Source organism: Bos javanicus, chromosome 10, assembly GCF_032452875.1.
Source record: "Bos javanicus breed banteng chromosome 10, ARS-OSU_banteng_1.0, whole genome shotgun sequence".
NCBI lineage: Eukaryota > Metazoa > Chordata > Mammalia > Artiodactyla > Bovidae > Bos > Bos javanicus.
In genome coordinates, this window is record NC_083877.1 from 64,570,433 (window position 1) to 64,590,463 (window position 20,031).

The window sequence follows — 20,031 nt, forward strand, 5'->3', positions numbered from 1 at the left end:
CAACCTAAAAGGAACCAGGAAATTATACTGAGAGGAGATCCTTAGATGGGGAAATCACCAATTAAACCCTGTTTTCTTCTTTCTCTTAATCCTAGTGCTTTCTATTCTCTTTGAAGAACAAAGACTGTAAATTCAGACTTCTCAAGAAAGCTTTGTAATTTCTAAAATTTTTATTGGAGTACAGTTGCTTTATAATGTTTCTACTGTACAGCAAAGTGAATCATATATCCTCTTTTTTGGATTTCCTTCCCACTTAGGTCACCACAGAGCATTTAGTAGAGTTCCCGATACAGTACGGTCTCATTAGTTATCTATTTTATACATAACATGAATAGTGTATATATGTCAATCCCAATCTCCCAATTCCTGCCACAACCCTCCCTCTTGGTATCCACACAGCTGTTCTCCACGTCTCTGTCTTTACTCTTGCTTTGTCTGAGGAGACCATACAAATACCTGTGAAAAGAAGAGAAGCAAAAAGAAAAGGAGGAAAGGAAAGATCAGATCAGATCAATCACTCAGTCGTGTCCGACTCTTTGCGACCCCATGAATCGCAGCACGCCAGGCCTCCCTGTCCATCACCAACTCCCAGAGTTCACCCAGACTCACGTGCATCGAGTCAGTGATGCCATCCAGCCATCTCATCCTCTGTCGTCCCCTTCTCCTCCTGCCCCCAATCCCTCCCAGCATCAGAGTCTTTTCCAATGAGTCAACTCTTCGCATGAGGTGGCCAAAGTACTGGAGTTTCAGCTTCAGCATCAGTCCTTCCAAAGAAATCCCAGGGCTGATCTCCTTCAGAATGGACTGGTTGGATCTCCTTGCAGTCCAAGGGACTCTCAAGAGTCTTCTGCAACACCACAGTTCAAAAGCATCAATTCTTCGGCGCTCAGCCTTCTTCACAGTACAACTCTCACATCCATACATGACCACAATAAAAACCATAGCCTTGACTAGACGAACCTTTGTTGGCAAAGTAATGTCTCTGCTTTTGAATATGCTATCTAGGTTGGTCATAACTTTCCTTCTAAGGAGTAAGCGTCTTTTAATTTCAGTAATTTTGGAGCCCAGAAAAACAAAGTCTGACACTGTTTCCACTGTTTCTCCATCTATTTCCCATGAAGTGATGGGACCGCATGCCATGATCTTTGTTGTCTGAATGTTGAGCTTTAAGCCAACTTTTTCACTCTCCACTTTCACCTTCATCAAGAGGCTTTTTAGTTCCTCTTCACTTTCTGCCATAAGGGTGGTGTCATCTGCATATCTGAGGTTATTGATATTTCTCCCGGCAATCTTGATTACAGCCTGTGCTTCATCCAGCCCAGAGTTTCTCATGATGTACTCTGCATATAGGTTAAATAAACAGGGTGACAATATACAGCCTTGACATACTCCTTTTCCTATTTGGAACCAGTCTGTTGTTCCATGTCCAGTTCTAACTGTTGATTCCTGACCTGCATACAAATTTCTCAAGAGGCAGGTCAGGTGGTCTGGTAGTCCCATCTCTTTCAGAATTTTCCACAGTTTATTGTGATCCACACAGTCAAAGGCTTTGGCATAGTCAATAAAGCAGAAATAGATGCTTTTCTGGAACTCTCTTGCTTTTTCCATGATCCAGCAGATGTTAGCAATTTGATCTCTGGTTCCTCTGCCTTTTCTAAAACCAGCTTGAACATCAGGAAGTTCACGGTTCACATATTGCTGAAGCCTGGCTTGGAGAATTTTGAGCATTACTTTACTAGCATGTGAGATGAGTGCAATTGTGTGGTAGTTTGAGCATTCTTTGGCATTGCCTTTCTTTGGGATTGGAATGAAAACTGACCTTTTCCAGTCCTGTGGCCACTGCTGAGTTTTCCAAATTTGCTGGCATATTGAGTGCAGCACTTTCACAGCATCATCTTTCAGGATTTGAAATAGCTTAACTGGAATTCCATCACCTCCACTAGCTTTGTTCGTAGTGATGCTTTCTAAGGCCCACTTGACTTCACATTCCAGGATGTCTGGCTCTAGGTCAGTGATCACACCATCGTGATTATCTGGGTCGTGAAGATCTTTTTTGTACAGTTTTTCTGTGTATTCTTGCCATCTCTTCTTAATATCTTCTGCGTCTGTTAGGTCCAAACCATTTCTGTCCTTTATCAAGCCCATCTTTGCATGAAATGTTCCTTTGGTATCTCTGATTTTCTTGAGAGATCTCTAGTCTTTCCCATTCTGTTGTTTTCCTCTGTTTCTTTGCATTGATGGCTGAGGAAGGCTTTCTTATCTCTTCTTGCTATTCTTTGGAACTCTGCATTCAGATGTTTATATCTTTCCTTTTCTCCTTTGCTTTTCGCTTCTCTTCTTTTCCCAGCTATTTGTAAGGCCTCCTCAGACAGCCATTTTGCTTTTGTGAATTTCTTTTCCCTGGGGATGGTCTTGATCCGTGTCTCCTGTACAATGTCACGAACCTCATTCCATAGCTCATCAGCACTCTATCTATCATATCTAGGCCCTTAAATCTATTTCTCACTTCCACTATATAAGCATAAGGGATTTGATTCAGGTCATACCTGAATGGTCTAGTGGTTTTCCCTACTTTCTTCAATTTAAGTCTGAATTTGGCAATGAGTTCATGGTCTGAGCCACAGTCAGCTTCTGGTCTTGTTTTGGCTGACTGTATAGAGCTTCTCCATCTTTGGCTGCAAAGAATATAATCAATCTGATTTCGGTGTTGACCATCTGGTGATGTCCATGTTTAGAGTCTTCTCTTGTGTTGTTGGAAGAGGGTGTTTGTTATGACCAGTGCATTTTCTCAGCAAAACTCTATTAGTCTTTGCCCTTCTTCATTCTGTATTCCAAGGCCAAATTTGCCTGTTACTTCAGGTGTTTCTTGACTTCCTACTTTTGCATTCCAGTCACCTATAATGAAAAGGACATCTTTTTTGGGGGTGTTAGTTCTAAAAGGTCTTGTAGGTCTTCATAGAACCGTTCAACTTCAGCTTCTTCAGTGTTACTGGTTGGGGCATAGACTTGGATTACTGTGATATTGAATGGTTTGCCTTGGAAACTAACAGAGATCATTCTGTCGTTTTTGAGATTGCATCCAAGTACTGCATTTCGGACTCTTTTGTTGACCATGATGGCCACTCCATTTCTTCTGAGGGATTCCTGCCTGCAGTAGTAGATATAATGGTCATCTGAGTTAAGTTCACCCATTCCAGTCCATTTCAGTTCGCTGATTCCTATAATGTTGACATTCACTCTTGCCATCTCTTGTTTGACCACTTCCAACTTGCCTTGATTCATGGACCTGACATTCCAGGTTCCTATGCAATATTGCTCTTTACATCATCGGACCTTGTTTCTATCACCAGTCACATCCACAGCTGGCTATTCTTTTTCCTTTGGCTCCATCCCTTCATTCTTTCAGAGTTATTTCTCCACTGATCTCCAGTATACCCATTTAAGTGCAGAGTTCCAAAGAAGACCAAGGAGAGATAAGAAATCCTTCCTCAGTGATCAGTGCAAAAAAATAGAAGAAAATAATAGAATAGGAAAGACTAGAGATCTCTTCAAGAAAATTAAAGATACCAAGGGAACATTTCATGCAAAGATGGGCTCGATAAAGGACAGAAATGGTATGGACCTAACAGAAGCAGAAGATATTAAGAAGAGGTGGCAAGAATACACAGAAAAACTGTACAAAAAAGATCTTCACAACCCAGATAATCATGATGGTCTGATCATTCACCCAGAGCCAGACATCCTGGAATGTAAAGTCAAGTGGGCCTTAGGAAGTACCACTATGAACAAAGCTAGTGGAGGTGATGGAATTCCAGTTGAGCTATTTCAAATCCTAAAAGATGATGCTATGAAAGTGCTGCACTCTATATGCCAGCAAATTTGGAAAACTCAGCAGTGGCCACAGGACTGGAAAAGGTCAGTTTTCATTCCAATCCTAAAGAAAGGCAATGCCAAAGAATGCTCAAACTACTGCACAATTGCACTCATCTCACACGCTAGTAAAGTAATGCTCAAAATTCTCCAAACCAGGCTTCAATAGTATGTGAACCATGAACTAGTTGTTCAAGCTGATTTAGAAAAGGCAGAGGAACCAGAGATCAAATTACCAGATCAAATTGACAGATCCTAGAAAAAGCAAGAGAGTTCCAGAAAAACATCTATTTCTGCCTTATTGACTATGCCAAAGTCGTTGACTGTGTGGATCACAATAAACTGTGGAAAATTCTGAAAGAGATGGGAATACCAGACCACCTGATCTGCCTCTTGAGAAAACTGTATGCAGGTCAGGAAGCAACAGTTCGAACTGGACATGGAACAACAGACTGGTTCCAAATAGGAAAAGGAGTATGTCAAGGCTGTATAGTGTCACCCTGCTTATTTAACTTCTATGCAGAATACATCATGAGAAATGCTGGGCTGGAAGAAGCACAAGCTGGAATCAAGATTGCTGGGAGAAATATCAATAACCTCAGATATGCAGATGACACCACCCTTATGGCAGAAAGTGAAGAGGAACTAAAAAGCCTCTTGATGAAAGTGAAAGAGGAGAGTGAAAACGTTGGCTTAAAGCTCAACATTCAGAAAACGAAGATCATGGCATCCAGCCCCATCACTTCATGGCAAATAGATGGAGAAACAGTGGAAACAGTGGCAGACTTTATTTTGGGGGGGGCTCCAAAATCACTGCAGATGGTGACTGCAGCCATGAAATTAAAAGACACTTGCTCCTTGGGAGAAATGTTATGGCCAATCTAGACAATATATTAAAAAGCAGAGACATTACTTTGCCAACAAAGGTCCATCTTGTCAAGGCTATGGTTTTTCTAGTAGTCATGTATGGATGTGAGAGTTGGACTATAAAGAAAGCTGAGCACCAAAGAATTGATGCTTTTGAACTATGGTGTTGTAGAAGACCCTTGGGAGAAAAGTTATGACCAACTGAGGTAGCATATTAAAAAGCAGAGACGTTACTTTGCCAACAAATGTCCACCTAGTCAAGGCTATGGTTTTTCTAGTAGTCATGTATGGATGTGAGAATTAGACTAAAGAAACCTGAGCGTAGAAAAATTGATGCTTTTGAACTATGGTGTTGGAGAAGAATTTTGAACTATGGTGTTGGACTGCAAGGAGATCAAACCAGTAAATCCTAAAGGAAATCAGTCCTGAATATTCATTGTAAGGACTGATGCTGAAGCTGAAACTCCAATACTTTGGCCACCTGATTGGAAGAGCTGACTCATTTGAAAAGACCCTGATGTTAGGAAAGATTGAAGGTGGGAGGAGAAGGGGACAACAAAGGATGAGATGGTTGGATGGCATCACTGACTCAATGGACATGAGTTTGAGTAAACTCTGGGAGTTGGCGATGGACAGGGAGGCCTGGTGTGCTGCAGTCCATGGGGTCGCAAAGCGTCAGACACAACTGAGCAACTGACCTGAACTGATACCATGTTTCTAGATTCCACATATATGAGTTAATAATGATATTCACTTTTCTGTGACTTTCTTCACTCTGTGAGATAGTCTCTAAATCCATCCACATTTCTACAAATGGCCCAATTTCATTTATTTTTATGACCAGGGAATATCCCATTGTATATATGTACCACACCTTCTTTATCCACTTCTCTATTGATGAACATTTAGGTTGCTTCTGTGTCGACTATTGTAAACAGTTCTGCATTGAACATTGGGGTGCATGTGTCTTTTTGAATTATGGTTTTCTCTGGGTATACACCCAGAATTGGAATTGCTGGGTTATACCTATTTTTAGTTTTTTAAGGAACCTCCATACTATTCTCCATAGTGACTATATCAATTTACAGTCCCACCAACAGAGTATGAGGGTTCCGTTTTCTCCACACCCTCTCCAGAATTTATTGTTTGTGGATTTTTTGATGATAGACATTCTGATCAGTGTGAGGTGATACCTCATTGTAGTTTTGACTTGCATTTCTCTAGTAATTAGTAATGTTGAGCATCTTTTCATGTATTTGTTGACCATCTTTGTGTCTCCTTTGACAAGTATATATTCAGGTCTTTTGCCCATTTTTTTATTGGATTTTTTTACGTTGAGCTATATGAGCTGTTTGTATGTTTTAGAAATTAATCCTTTGTCAGTTGCTTCATTTGCTATTATTTTATCCCATTCTGAGGGCTGTTTCTTTGTCAGATTTATGGTTTCCTTTGCTGTGCAAAAGCTTTTAAGTTTAATTATGTCCTATTTGTTTATTTTTGCTTTCATTCTCATTACTCTAGGAGGTCAGTCAAAAAAGATTTTGCTGTAATTTATGTCAAAGAGTGTTCTGCCTATGTTTTCATCTAAGAATTTTATAGTGTCTGGTCTTACATGTAGGTTTTTAATCCATTCTGAGTTTATTTTTGTATATGGTGTTAGGGAATGTTCTAATTTCATTTTTTTACATGTAGCTGTCCAGTTTTCCCAGCACCACTTATTGAAGAGGCTGTCTTTTCTCCATTGTATATTCTTGCTGCCTTTGTCATAAATTAGGTGTCCACTGGCGCATGGATTCATCTCTGGGCTTTCTATCCTGAAGAACAGCTTTGTATTTTCTGAAATAAAAAGCCATTGTATTTTGAAGCAACATGGATGAACTTAGGCAAATATATGATATCATTTACATGTGGAATCTTAAAAAAGGATAAAAATGAACTTATTTACAAAACAGAAATAGACTTGCAGACATAGCAAATTTATGGTTACCAAAGGCGAAAGGGATGGGAGAAGATAACCTAGGAGATTGGGATTAACATAATATGCACACTACTACACTACTATATACAAAATAGATAACTAACAAGAACCTGCTGAATAGCACAGGGAACTCTGCTCAATATTCTGTAATAACCTATATGGGGAAAAATCTGAAAAAAGAAATGGATATATGTACATATGTGACTCATTCACTTCACTGTGCACCTAAACGTAACACAACATTGTAAGTCGACTGTATTCAATACATATTTTTTTAAGCCAGTGTTTTTACCTCTGAAAGTGTGAACAAATGCCCAGTAATTTATTCAATCATGATAGCTGTACCTCACAGAGGTTCCCTTATTCTGGTTCCAAAAAGCTTTGGAAATCCAAAAAAGGGAAAGAAGACTTAATGAGGACATGATAACACTCTTAAGTATGTAAAGGGCTGTCATATTAAAGAGTTGGCAGATTTATGTGTATCTATAATGCAGAACTGGCAGGAAGGGAAACACAGAAGTCTTCCTCCTCATGCAGTTGTGTAGAAGAAGTAGGAGACTTTTTAAAGACATAGCCAAAGGGCATAACCAAAGCCAATGCAGGGAAACAAAGTTATATCACTCTTAGAATTTTCTGAATTTGGTTTAATACAGATGTAGAGGCTGCAAAATTAGGAATATGGTATGAAAGAAACTATGTATTTCTTTGGATTAGTCTAAAGGTTGACTTTATACAAGGCCAAGCTAGACCTGTACAAGGCCAAGGACCCTGTAGGATCCACATACCTAGAAAATATCCACTTCTCTTTATCCCTAAAAAGTTGAGTTCTCACCTTAGTTTGCAAACAAAAGCATACAGGAACCCTGTTCCTTGACCTTCAGCTCTTACCCACACATCAGAAGAACTAAAACTGGCTTTTCCAGTTAGCCTGTGATATCCACTGTGTTCCTTTTTAGATCAGACCCTTTGCAACCCTATTATTCCCACTACCTCAATAGTTGAAATTATACCATTCAACAAAATAGTTTTTTTGTGTGTGTGAGAAACCATTTTAGTAAGAGTTGTGTGGTTCTTTTGCTTATTTGCTTTTATTGATTTATTCGGCTGCACTGGCCTCAGTTGCAGCACTCAGTGAAGATCTCCAGTCTTCACTGTGGCGGGCAGGACACTTAGCTGCAGCAGGCGAGTTCTTAGTTGTGGCATGCCGGATCTACTTTCCTGACCGGGGATGGAGATGGAACCCGGGTCCCATGCATTGGGAGTGTGGAGTCTTGGCCACTGGACCACCAGGGAATTCCCTGCTTATTTGCTTTTAATATGATCCCAAATTTGGTGGATTCTATCAACTGAAGCGTACCAATTACAGCACCAATGTTGAACCACTAGAGGGAGTCTAGAACCAAAGAGGCCCCAAGATTTGAGTTTGACGTGTTCTCAACTGTGGCTTCTAGGTTTTCCCAAGATTCGCACCCAGGTGTATGAAACAGTCTGTCGTCTATATAGTTACTTATTTTCACATAATTTCCACATGGCTCAGGCCATGTCGATTCATTTTCTATACTGTTCACATTATCCTTGGTACTGAATACTTAATTTGTCCGTTAAAATGAAGGTCACTGTTTCCTTCCCACATCCCCAAATGTGTGGGAGTGATTATGAATGCTTAGGCATTTTTTTCTTTGGGAAACTCCTTTCCATGTTTATCTGCTACTCCAAGACCTTCAAACTTTTTTGACTTCAAACAGACGCAATATGTTTCATTGCCATGAAAACAGTGATCTGCTTTGGTGCTATTGGGATGGATTCTAGGCAAACATACTACCTCCAGACAGAATTCATCAATTCTTCTTTTGGCTTTCCTCAACATGTAACCTGAACCCCGTTTAGTACATGGCTTCATTATGCCTTGAATGAGCTAGTTGTTTTCCTATCTGTCTTCCCTCTACTCCCTTCTTAAAAGTTATTCTAAGAGTTGACACTGTGTGTTATCTTTAATCTTTCATTCTATCTTTTCCCAACAGGGCCTAACTAGTTGCTTTGTGATCTTTAGCAATCCATTTAATCTTTCTGAGCCTGATTCTTGTAATCTATAAAATGGACTATTGTGAGGATTAAGTGAGATACTATTATTTTTGAAATTGAAGTATAGTTGACTTACAATAGTTTTGGTGTACAACATAGTGACTCAATATTTTTATAGGTTATACTGCATAAGATACTATTATATTAATTATAGTGATTATTGAGTACCTTATAAGGATATTATGATAATATAAAAATTTTTCTTTGAAAAGTAGAAAGCTCTACTGGTATGTAATATAAGACTCTACTGAACAGTGATAGTTATATTTAGAGAATGCCAGGCACAGTTCTAAGTGCTTTACATGTACGATCTCATTTAATCACCTCAATGACGTTGGAAGGTTGGAATTACTATTTCTAATTTACAGATGAAGGAACTGAGGCACAGAAAGGCCAGGTAACTTCCCCAAGGTCATACAGTTTGCAAGTGGCAGAGCTAGGATTCGAAACTAGGTGGTCTGGCTGGCTCCAGAATTCCCACGCTGAACCACTACATTATGTTATGCTACAATCAAATTTCAGTTGACCAACTAGGTTCACTAGTTACTTAATAGTTATGTGATCTTAGGCTAAGCTTAAAATTCTAAACCTGATTTTCATCATTTATAAAGTGGATAAAAGTAATTCCTATCCCATAGATTTATTTACTCAACAAATATCTATTAAACTCCTACTGTTTGCCACATGCTGGGCATACTGCAATATCATGTGGGTTATATTCACATAAAACACCTGGCATATTGCCAGGCACACAGAAAGTGGTCAATGTTAATTATTGTCTTAATTTATAATAAGCCAATAACTTCTATGACACATTTCCTGTTACTCAGCCAGAGATTATGTTCTATCGTCACCATATAGACCATTTCTATGGGTCTTCCCTAACTCTATGTGAAATATTTTTGTGGCACTGTTTCATAGGGTATTGCTTTGCTATCATAGCAAAAACAAACAACATAAGATGCAGCAATACAAGTACCTCCCAGAGTTAAGCAAAGAAAATGCTTTAAATGGCTACTTTCTGATACAAAATTAAGGCCGGTGAAGTGAAGTGAATTAAGGCCGGTGAAGTGACGTGAAAGTCACAAAGTGAAAGTCGATCAGCTGTGTAGTGAAGTGAAGTGAAAGTTGCTCAGTCGTGTCCGACTCTTTGAGACCCCATGGACTGACATGGAATTCTCCAGGCAAGAATACTGGAGTGGGTAGCCTTTCCCTTCTCCAGGGGATCTTCACAACCCAGGGATTGAACCCAGGTCTCCTGCATTTCAGGCAGATTCTTTACCAGCTGAGCCACAAGGAAGTGCAAGTCTGGGTGAAGCATGCAAAATATGCTTACTATTATTACCAACAAACATGACGTACAGGTGGTAGATGTGAAGCTATGAGGATGATCAAACATAATGCTTTCAAGAAATGTACAATAAGGTCATCTTGGGAAAGAAAACAACCCCACATTACATCTCCGGTGCATATAAAGAGCCCAGCAACACTTCTGAGCGTCCAGATAGGAGACGGCCTGCTGAGCTCTGCTGTGCTCTCTGGCACTGTGCTCATGCACTCTAATGCACTGTCCTGGGCTTGCCTTATGCGCATTCTGTGGGAGTCAGCGGTATTTGCTAGATTGGGTAAGAGATTTTACCTCCCTAGATTGCTGATAATCAAATGAGGTATGTATGAAATCACTTTGAAATATTACCCACCACATGCAGAGAGTGAAGAGTTATATACAAGAGTATTGTAGTCACATCCAGAGAATAATCAATGTAGGAAGTAGACATGGAAAGTACTACTATCTTACCCATTTCTGAACTTGCTTTCAGCATCTTTTTCTTAGTGTGACCACGCTTGCCTTCCTGTCTTGACTAGTTCTCCCTCTTCCCATCTCAGTTCCTATTAATAACAGTAACAACAGAGAACATGTAATGAGTAGTGTTTTAAGTGCTTTACAAGTATTATTTAATCATCCTAACAACTCTATGAGTTATGTACTAGTATTATTCCTGTCACATTCAAAAAAGCTGACATCTGGAGGGTTTAAGCAACTTTACAAAGTCATACCACCAGCAAGTAGTAGAGTCAGACTTCAGATCTGAATATACAGCTCTGCAGCCCATGTTCTCACTGCTATGCTGACTGCATCTCATCCTGCCATAGTGCCTGCCACTGTTTCAGATATACATTTACCAAGCTAAATTTTTTCAGGCAGCAGTCAGCACTTTTGTTCTTTACCTTTTCAGTCAATGATGCTAGAGTCATTTTTCCATCTAAAATCAACTCCGGGGTCTTCCCTGGCAGTCCAGTGGTCTCCGTGCTTCCACTGCAGGGGGAATGGGGTCAAACTCTAGTCAGGGAACTAAAATCCCAAATGCCAGGTGGTATGGCCAAAATTTTTTAAATAAATAAATAAAATCAACTCTAATATGATATTTGTTACCTGGTACGATGAATTCAGAGTTTTACCAACTTGTAATAACCCATGACATAAACTTTGATTTTTAGTCATTATCTGGGGGAAAGGAGAGTTTAGCAATAACTCTGTATAATATTAACTAAATTAGTGGCTTAGCTAGCTGACAACCACAAACATATCTACTCAAAAAATGAGGTCAAATCTCAGCTATTTTTTCCTCTGATATTTATTTGACATAACATTCAATTTCTACTTCCTCAAGGGTTAAGCACAAGTTGGCAGAATCATCTTTATTAATGACACTATAAACAGGGATAAGTATTATTTTGAAATGTACGCAAAACATCTTTCTGAGATATGGGAATGGAGTGGTGAAAAACGAGGGCTTGAAATAAATCCTGAGGTCATCTAGTTTATACAGTTAGGCCTAGAGAAGCTAAGTGACTTGCCCAAGTGGTAAACGTTATCCAAATGGTTACTGGTTGAGCAGGGGCTAGAATTCAGGTCTCCAGATCCGTCTGCAATGTTTTCCCCTCAGTACTGCATTTCTGACCAGAACTATTTCCGAGAGCTTGCTGTAATGCATGTGATGATGTGAAAGCTTTCTCACAGTCAAGAAACTCTTCATGGACTTCTCTGGTGGTATGAGAATCTGCCCGCCAATGCAGGGGACACAAGTTTGATCCCTGATCAGGGAAGACTCCACATGCCACGGAGCAACTAAAACGGTGCTCCACAATTACCGAGCCCACACACTGCAATTGCTGAAACCCATGTGCCTAGAGCCCATGCTCCGCAACCAGATGCCACAGCAAAGAGAAGCCCCCACTTGCTGCAACTAGAGAAAAGCCCGTGCACAGCAATGAAGACCCAGCACAATCAAAAATAAAATAAATAAATTTAAAAAAGAAAGAAATCCTTCATTAGTTTCCCTAATAAAGACATTTCATTCAGGAATCATAATTTCATTGCACAGTCATCCCTCTGTATCCCCAGGTTCTGCATCTGTGGATTCAACCATGATCAAAAATATTTAGAAAAAAATTACAGAAAGTTTCAGAAAGTGAAACTTGAATTTTGTGCACTCTGGTATCTATTTACATGGTTTGTAAAGCTAATTTTTATTGGAGTATAATTGCTTTGCAATGTTGTGTTAGTTTCTGTTGTGCAGAAAAATGAGTCAGTTATACATATACATATACGAACTCTTATGTTTCCTTCCCATTGAGGTCACCACATAGCACTGAGGAGAGTTCCCTGTACCATACAGTAGGTTCTCATTAGTTATCTATTTTATAAATAGTAGTGTATATATGTTCGGAGAAGGCAATGGCACCCCACTCCAGTACTCTTGCCTGGAAAAATCCCATGGATGGAGGAGCCTGGTAGGCTGCAGTCCATGGGGTCGCTAAGAGTTGGATACGACTGAGCAACTTCACTTTCACTTTCACTTTTCACTTTCATGCACTGGAGAAGGAAATGGCAACCCACTCTAGTGTTCTTGCCTGGAGAATCCCAGGGACGGGGGAGCCTGGTGGGCTGCCGTCTATGGGGTCCCACAGAGTCAGACATGGCTGAAGCAACTTAGCAGCAGCAGCAGATTCTATTCTACACATGCACTGCATCTTCTTTCTCCATTCCTCTGTCATTGGACGTTTAGGTTGCTTCCATGTCCTCAGTTCAGTTCAGTCGCTCAGTCATGTCCCACTCTTTCTGACCCCATGAACCACAGCATGCCAGGCCTCCCTGTCCATCACCAACTCCTGGAGTCTACCCAAACTCATGTCCATTGAGTCACTGATGCCATCCAGCCATCTCATCCTCTATCTTCCTCTTCTCCTGCCTTCAATCTTTCCCAGCATCAGGGTCTTTTCAAATGAGTCAGGTCTTCACATCAGGTGGCCAAAATATTAGAGTTTCAGCTTCAACATCAATCCTTCCAATGAGCACCCAGGACTGATCTCCTTTAGGATGAACTGGTTGGATCTCCTTGCAGTCCAAGGGACTCTCAAGAGTCTTCTCCAACACCACAGTTAAAAGCATCAATTCTTCAGCACTCAGCTTTCTTTATAGTCCAGCTCTCACATCCATACATGACTACTGGAAAAACCAAAGCCTTGCCTAGACGGACCTTTGTTGTTGACAAAGTAATGTCTCTGCTTTTTAATATGCTGTCTAGGTTGGTCATAACTTTCATTCCAAGGAGTAAGCATCTTTTAATTTCATGGCTGCAGTCACCATCTGCAGTGATTTTGGAGCCCACAAAAATAAAGTCTCTCACTGTTTCCACTGTTACCCCATCTATTTGCAATGAAGTGATGGGACCGGATGCCATGATCTTCGTTTTCTGAATGTTGAGCTTTAAGCCAACTTTTTCACTCTCCTCTTTCACTTTCATCAAGAGGCTCTTTAGTTTTTCTTCACTTTCTGCCATAAGGGTGGTGTCATCTGCATATCTGGGGTTATTGATATTTCTCCCAGTGATCTTGATTCCAGCTTGTGCTTCTTCCAGCCCAGCGTTTCTCATGATGTACTCTGCATAGAAGTTAAATAAGCAGGGTGACAATATACAGCCTAACGTACTCCTTTTCCTATTTGGAACCAGTCTGCTGTTTCATGTCCAGTTCTAACTGTTGCTTCCTGACCTGCATACAGGTTTCTCAAGAGGCAGGTAAGGTGGTCTGGTATTCCCATCTCTTTCAGAATTTTCCACAGTTTATTGTGATCCACACAGTTAAAGGTTTTGGCATAGTCAGTAAAGCAGAAATAGATGTTTTTCTGGAACTCTCTTGCTTTTTCCGTGATCCAGCAGATGTTGGCAATTTGATCTCTGGTTCTTCTGCTTTTCTAAAACCAGCTTGAATACCTGGAAATTCACGGTTCACGTATTGCTGAAGCGTGGCTTGGAGAATTTTGAGCATTACTTTATTAGCATCCTGGGCTATTGTAAAAAGTGCTGCAATGACATTTAGGGTGCGTGCATCTTTTCAAATTTCGGTTTTCTCAGGATATATGCCTAGGAGTGGAATTGTTGGGTCTTATGGTAGCTCTATTTTTGTTTTTTTTTAAGGAACTCCCATACTGTTCTCCATAATGGCTGTACCAAGTTACATTCCCACCAAATGAAGGAGGGTATTTACATAGCTTTAACATTTACAGCTACACACAAAGCATATACATTGTAGTAAGTATTATAAGTAATCTAGAGACGTTTGAAAGTATACTGGAGGATGTGTATCATTTTATATAATGGACTTGAGCAGCCATGGATTCGGTATCCATAGGAGTCCTGGAGCCAACCCTCTTTGGATAGTGAGGAATGATTTTAGATTTAAATAAATAGATTCCATATGTCATATTAGCTTAACTTGAAAACAGCTAGGGGTTTGGCTGTGGGGGCTTGGATCTTGAAGGACAAACCAACCTTTGTTTGTAAGAGAATAATAGAAGCAATCATATAAAATGCACATTGAAAGTGAAAGAAAGTGAAGTCACTCAGTCGTGTCCGACTCTTTGGGATCCCATGGACTGTAGCCTACCAGGCTCCTCGGTCCATGAAATTATCCAGGCAAGAATACTGGAGTGGGTTGCCATTTCCTTCTCCCAGGGATCTTCCCAACCCAGGGATCAAGCCTGGGTCTCCAGCACTGCAGGCAGACATTTTACCATCTGAGCCAAAATGCACATTAGTGCCATCCTAAAATTCTCAAGTGTAATTTTAGGATAAGAAGTCTCAAGCTGTAGAAGTGGACCTCTCTCCACAAAACTGATCTTTATGTAACATTAGCTTATTATTTTTTCATGTGGCCTAAGTACTTCTTTTCAACATCAAAGGAACCACAGAGACCAGAAAATATTTGTCTCTAAAGTATTAACACCTCTCTTAAGGAAGAGAATTCTCTTTCCTTCCTTTGGATTATTTTAGAAGAATGAGTGATTTATTTTTGTCACCTAGCTCCTTCTTTTTCTAAGCTCTGTCTGTACTTTATGAATGATCCATGTCTAGTCAAAGCTCTTTGCAGCTCTGCTCTGTGCCAGGAACTTCCTGGCCTCCTAAAGCCTTGCCAACAGCCAGACTGCACAGTCTGGTGAGCAGAGTTCCCTGGGTCCTTGCCACTCAAAGAGCGATCTATGGACCAGCAGCACCGGCACCACCTGGAAGGTTGTTAGACATGAAGAATCTCAGGCGTGAATCAGAGTCTGGCTTTTCAGCACCTCCCCGAGGGATTTGTATGAGCTGTCCTGCATGCTTTTGTGTGAACACCTGTTGCTTCCTTCCAGTCTAGAAGTAAGGCTGACACCGCTATACCCCAGCTGAAGGTAAAAACCTCAGGTTTAAAACAACAAGTCTTTGGTTATTTGGGGACAAAGCAGCATCAATTTTGTCTGATAGTTGTTAAACTTGCATTGGAAAAAAACTTTAGAGGTCAAGTTTAACCATCATCATCACAGTGAATTTCAGTATAATGATCAATCTTTGTAACAACATTATATTTGTGTTCAGCATATTCTGTTCTAGAAGATAAAAGCATACATACATCTTGGAAAGACAGCCGGAAAAATGGGAGAAGTTTATATATTTTAAAAAAAAAACCCTCTTATTGATTAAAGAAATGCATTTCAGTTATCTGGAAAGTTTACTGATGTGAATCCTCTCAGCCATGGTGAAAATGTTAGTCATTAAGTCACATCCAACTCTTTGCGACCCCATGGACTGTAGCCCACCAGACTCCTCTGTCCATGGGATTTCCCAGGCAAGCATACTGCAGTAGGTTGCCATTTCTTTCTCCAAAGGATCTTCCTGACCCAGGGATCAAACCTGGGTCTCCTGCATTGCAGGCAGATGCTTTGCCAGCTGAACCACTAGGGTAGCCATGGTGGTACCCCCCAAAAAAGGTGTTTACCACTTAAATTCATATTTTAACACCATATGCTTATTTTTTAATCTGTCCAAGCTTACTATCTTATACAATTATAATTTAGTTTAGCTTCCCACAAATTCAAGGAATTGCTATTATCTATTAAACCAAAGTCTCCACAAATAAAGGGAGGATAAGAGATGGATCATCAAAAAAGCAAGAGAGTTCCAGAAAAACATCTATTTCTGCTTTATTGACTATGCCAAAGCCTTTGACTGTGTGGATCACAATAAACTGGAAAATTCTGAAAGAGATGGGAATACCAGACCACCTGACCTGCCTCTTGAGAAACCTGTATGCAGGTCAGGAAGCAACAGTTAGAACTGGACATGAAACAACAAACTGGTTCCAAATAGGAAAAGGAGTACATCAAGGCTGTATATTGTCACCCTGCTTATTTAACTTCTATGCAGAGTACATCATGAGAAACGCTGGGCTGGAAGAAGCACAAGCTGGAATCAAGATTACCGGGAGAAATATCAGTAACCTCAGATATGCAGATGACACCACGCTTATGGCAGAAAGTGAAGAAGAATTAAAGAGCTTCTTGATGAAAGTGAAAGAGGACAGTGAAAGTTGGCTTAAAGCTCAACATTCAGAAAACTAAGATCATGGCATCTGGTCCCATCAGATCAGATCAGTCGCTCAGTCGTGTTCGACTCTTTGCGACCCCATGAATCACAGCACGCCAGGCCTCCCTGTCCATCACCAACTCCCGGAGTTCACCCAGACTCACGTCCATCGAGTCAGCGATGCCATCCAGCCATCTCATCCTCTGTCATCCCCTTCTCCTCCTGCCCCCAACCCCTCCCAGCATCAGAGTCTTTTCCAATGAGTCAGCTCTTCGCATGAGGTGGCCAAAGTACTGGAGTTTCAGCTTTAGCATCATTCCTGCCAAAGAAATCCCAGGGCTGATCTCCTTCAGAATGGACTGGTTGGATCTCCTTGCAGTCCAAGGGACTCTCCAGAGTCTTCTGCAACACCACAGTTCAAAAGCATCAATTCTTCGGCGCTCAGCCTTCTTCACAGTCCAACTCTCACATCCATACATGACCACAGGAAAAACCATAACCTTGACTAGACAAACAAATAGATGCGATAACAGTGAAAACAGTGGCTGACTTTACTTTTCTGGGCTCCAAAATCACTGTGGATGGTGAATGCAGACATTAAATTAAAAGACGCTTGCTTCTTGGAAGGAAAGTTATGACCAACCAAGACAGCATATTAAATAGCAGAGACATTACTTTGTCAACAAAGGTCTGTCTAGCCAAGGCTATGGTTTTTCCAGTAGTCATGTATGGATGTGAGAGTTGGACTATAAAGAAAGCTGAACACTGAAGAATTGATGCTTTTGAACTGTGGTGTTGGAGAAGACTCTTGAGAGTCCCTTGGACTGCAAGGAGATCCAACCAGTCCATCCTAAAGGAGATCAGTCCTGGGTGTTCATTGGAGGGACTGATGTTGAAGCTGAAACTCCAATACTTTGGCCACCTGACGTGAAGACCTGACTCATTTGAAAAGACCCTGATGCTGGGAAAGATTGAGGGCAGGAGGAGAAGGTGACGACAGAGGATGAGATGGTTGGATGGCATCACCAACACAATGGACATGGGTTTGGGTGGATTCTGGGAGTTGGTGATGGACAGGGAGGCCTGGCGTGCTGCAGTTTATGGGGTCGCAAAGAGTCGGACACGACTGAGCGACTGAACTGAATGAACTCAAGAGATAAATCTCCCTAACGAAAGAATTCCAAATACTATATGAACATAAAACCTTTCTTCCCTTCCAGGCCGGTCCTAGTGACTCACTTCCAAAGAACAGAGAATAGAAAGGAAAAATACTAACGTTACAGTGGAGAAACCTGGCAAATACCCTTCTTCACCAAATGATCATGGTTAGCCTCACCAGTGATAACATGGGAATATCATTCACCTGCTGATACAGTGTGATGAGAAGGGAACGTCACCTTTGTGGCGTGCTTCCAAAAACCCCATAACTCCAGTCTAATCATGAGGACAACATATGACCAATTCAATTTGAGGGACAATCTACAAAATACTCAACCAGTACTCCTCAGAGCTGTCATGGTAGCCATAAAAAAGCACAAAATGACGCCATTTTCAGCAACATGGATGAATCTACAGATTGTCATACTGAGTGAAGTAAGTCAGACAAAGACAAATCTCATATGATATCGCTTATATGTGGAACCAAAAAAAAAAAAAAAAGAATATAAATGAACTTACTTACAAAACAGAAATGTCTTACAGATATAGAAAACAAACAGAGTTTCCAGGGGAAAGAAGGGAGGGATAAATTGTCAGGACTGACATATATAAACTACTATATATAAAATAGGTAACTGGTAAGGACCAAGTGCATAGCACAGGCAGCTCTGCTCAGTACCCTGTAATGGCATATATGGGAAAAGGATCTAAAAAAGAATGGACATATGTATAACTGATTCACTTTGCTGTACACCTGAAACCAACACAACCCTGTAAATCAACTATACTCCAAAAAAATTAAAAGCAAACAAATTGTCATAGAGCAAAGACCCTTCTCTGTCACAGACCAGAGACGCTCAGAGAAGAGATGACAACTAACCATATGTTGGTATCCCGGACGGGACCCTGGTATGGAAACAGGACATTGGTGGGAAAACCAGTGAAATCTGAATTAATTCTGGTGTTCCATTTATAGGGATGCACAATTCCATAAATAGGAATGCACACAGTGTTAGTCTCTTTAGTTTTGAGAAATATACACGGATAATGTAAGATGACATTAGGTGAAACTGACACTGGGTGACAGATTTATGAGGGCTCTGTACTACCTTGTAACTTTTCTATAAATCTAAAACTATAATGGAAAATAAAAATAAAATGTTCCACAAACTCATGAAAATAGTTTTAACACATTAAAGTAAGGTGTCTCTTGATCCATATCTTCCTCACGTTTAGAGGGCAGACTTAGGCCAAACAATGACCTATACTACCCACACTTAAAATACTTCTTGAGGCCTGTTAGCACCATTTTGTTAAACGTGGAAGTTAAAGGCTTACAGATTTGAATTCCCAGAATGTAAAATAAAAGTCCATTTTCCTAAAGCACATTTAACTCTCACAAAGAGAACTGCACTGAGGAATGGTCTCAGCAATGTTTTTTTTTTAATTTATTTTTAATTGGAGGATAGGTGCTTTACAATGTCGTGTCAGTTTCTGCCATACCACAATGTGAATCAGCCGTAAGTATACAACTGCCCCCTTGCTTCTGAGCCTCCCTCCCTCCCCTGATCCCACCCCTCTAGGTCATCACAGAGCATGAGGTTGAGCTTTTGTGTTAGACAGCAACTTCCCACCAGCTATGTTTTACACATGGTAGTGTGCATGTTTCAGTTCAGCAATGTTCGATGAATTTGGATGGGTCACTAGGCTTTCCTGAGTTGTGGTTATCCCTTCAACAAAATGAGGTTCCCCCTCGGTTCTAAAATTCTATAAATATACCTCTCTCAACTGTGTTAAACATTGTTTAAAGTGTGGTATCAATTCTGAGGGGGGAAAATGAACATTTTGACAGGCAGTTAGTGCCACAGACGTTTATTAAGTGGCAATCTCTGCACTCAGTACAAGAGTTCTAGCCCTTGCCCTCCAGAAGTCTTGGTCCAGTGATAGAGAGGTATCTGTAAACAAGCGGTTACGGGCATGTAACAAGTGCTGGAAAAGAGGCGTTAACAAGGTGCGATGGTACTCAGGGTGGAACTGCTTCACTCTGCCTGTGGAGGTTAGAGAAGGCTTTGGACCTGAGAAACAAGATCACCATGACATATTACAAGTTAACCTAACCAGAGTCAGTGACGAACCTGTCCTATAGTATTACACATTTTTTTTAATTGGCTGTGT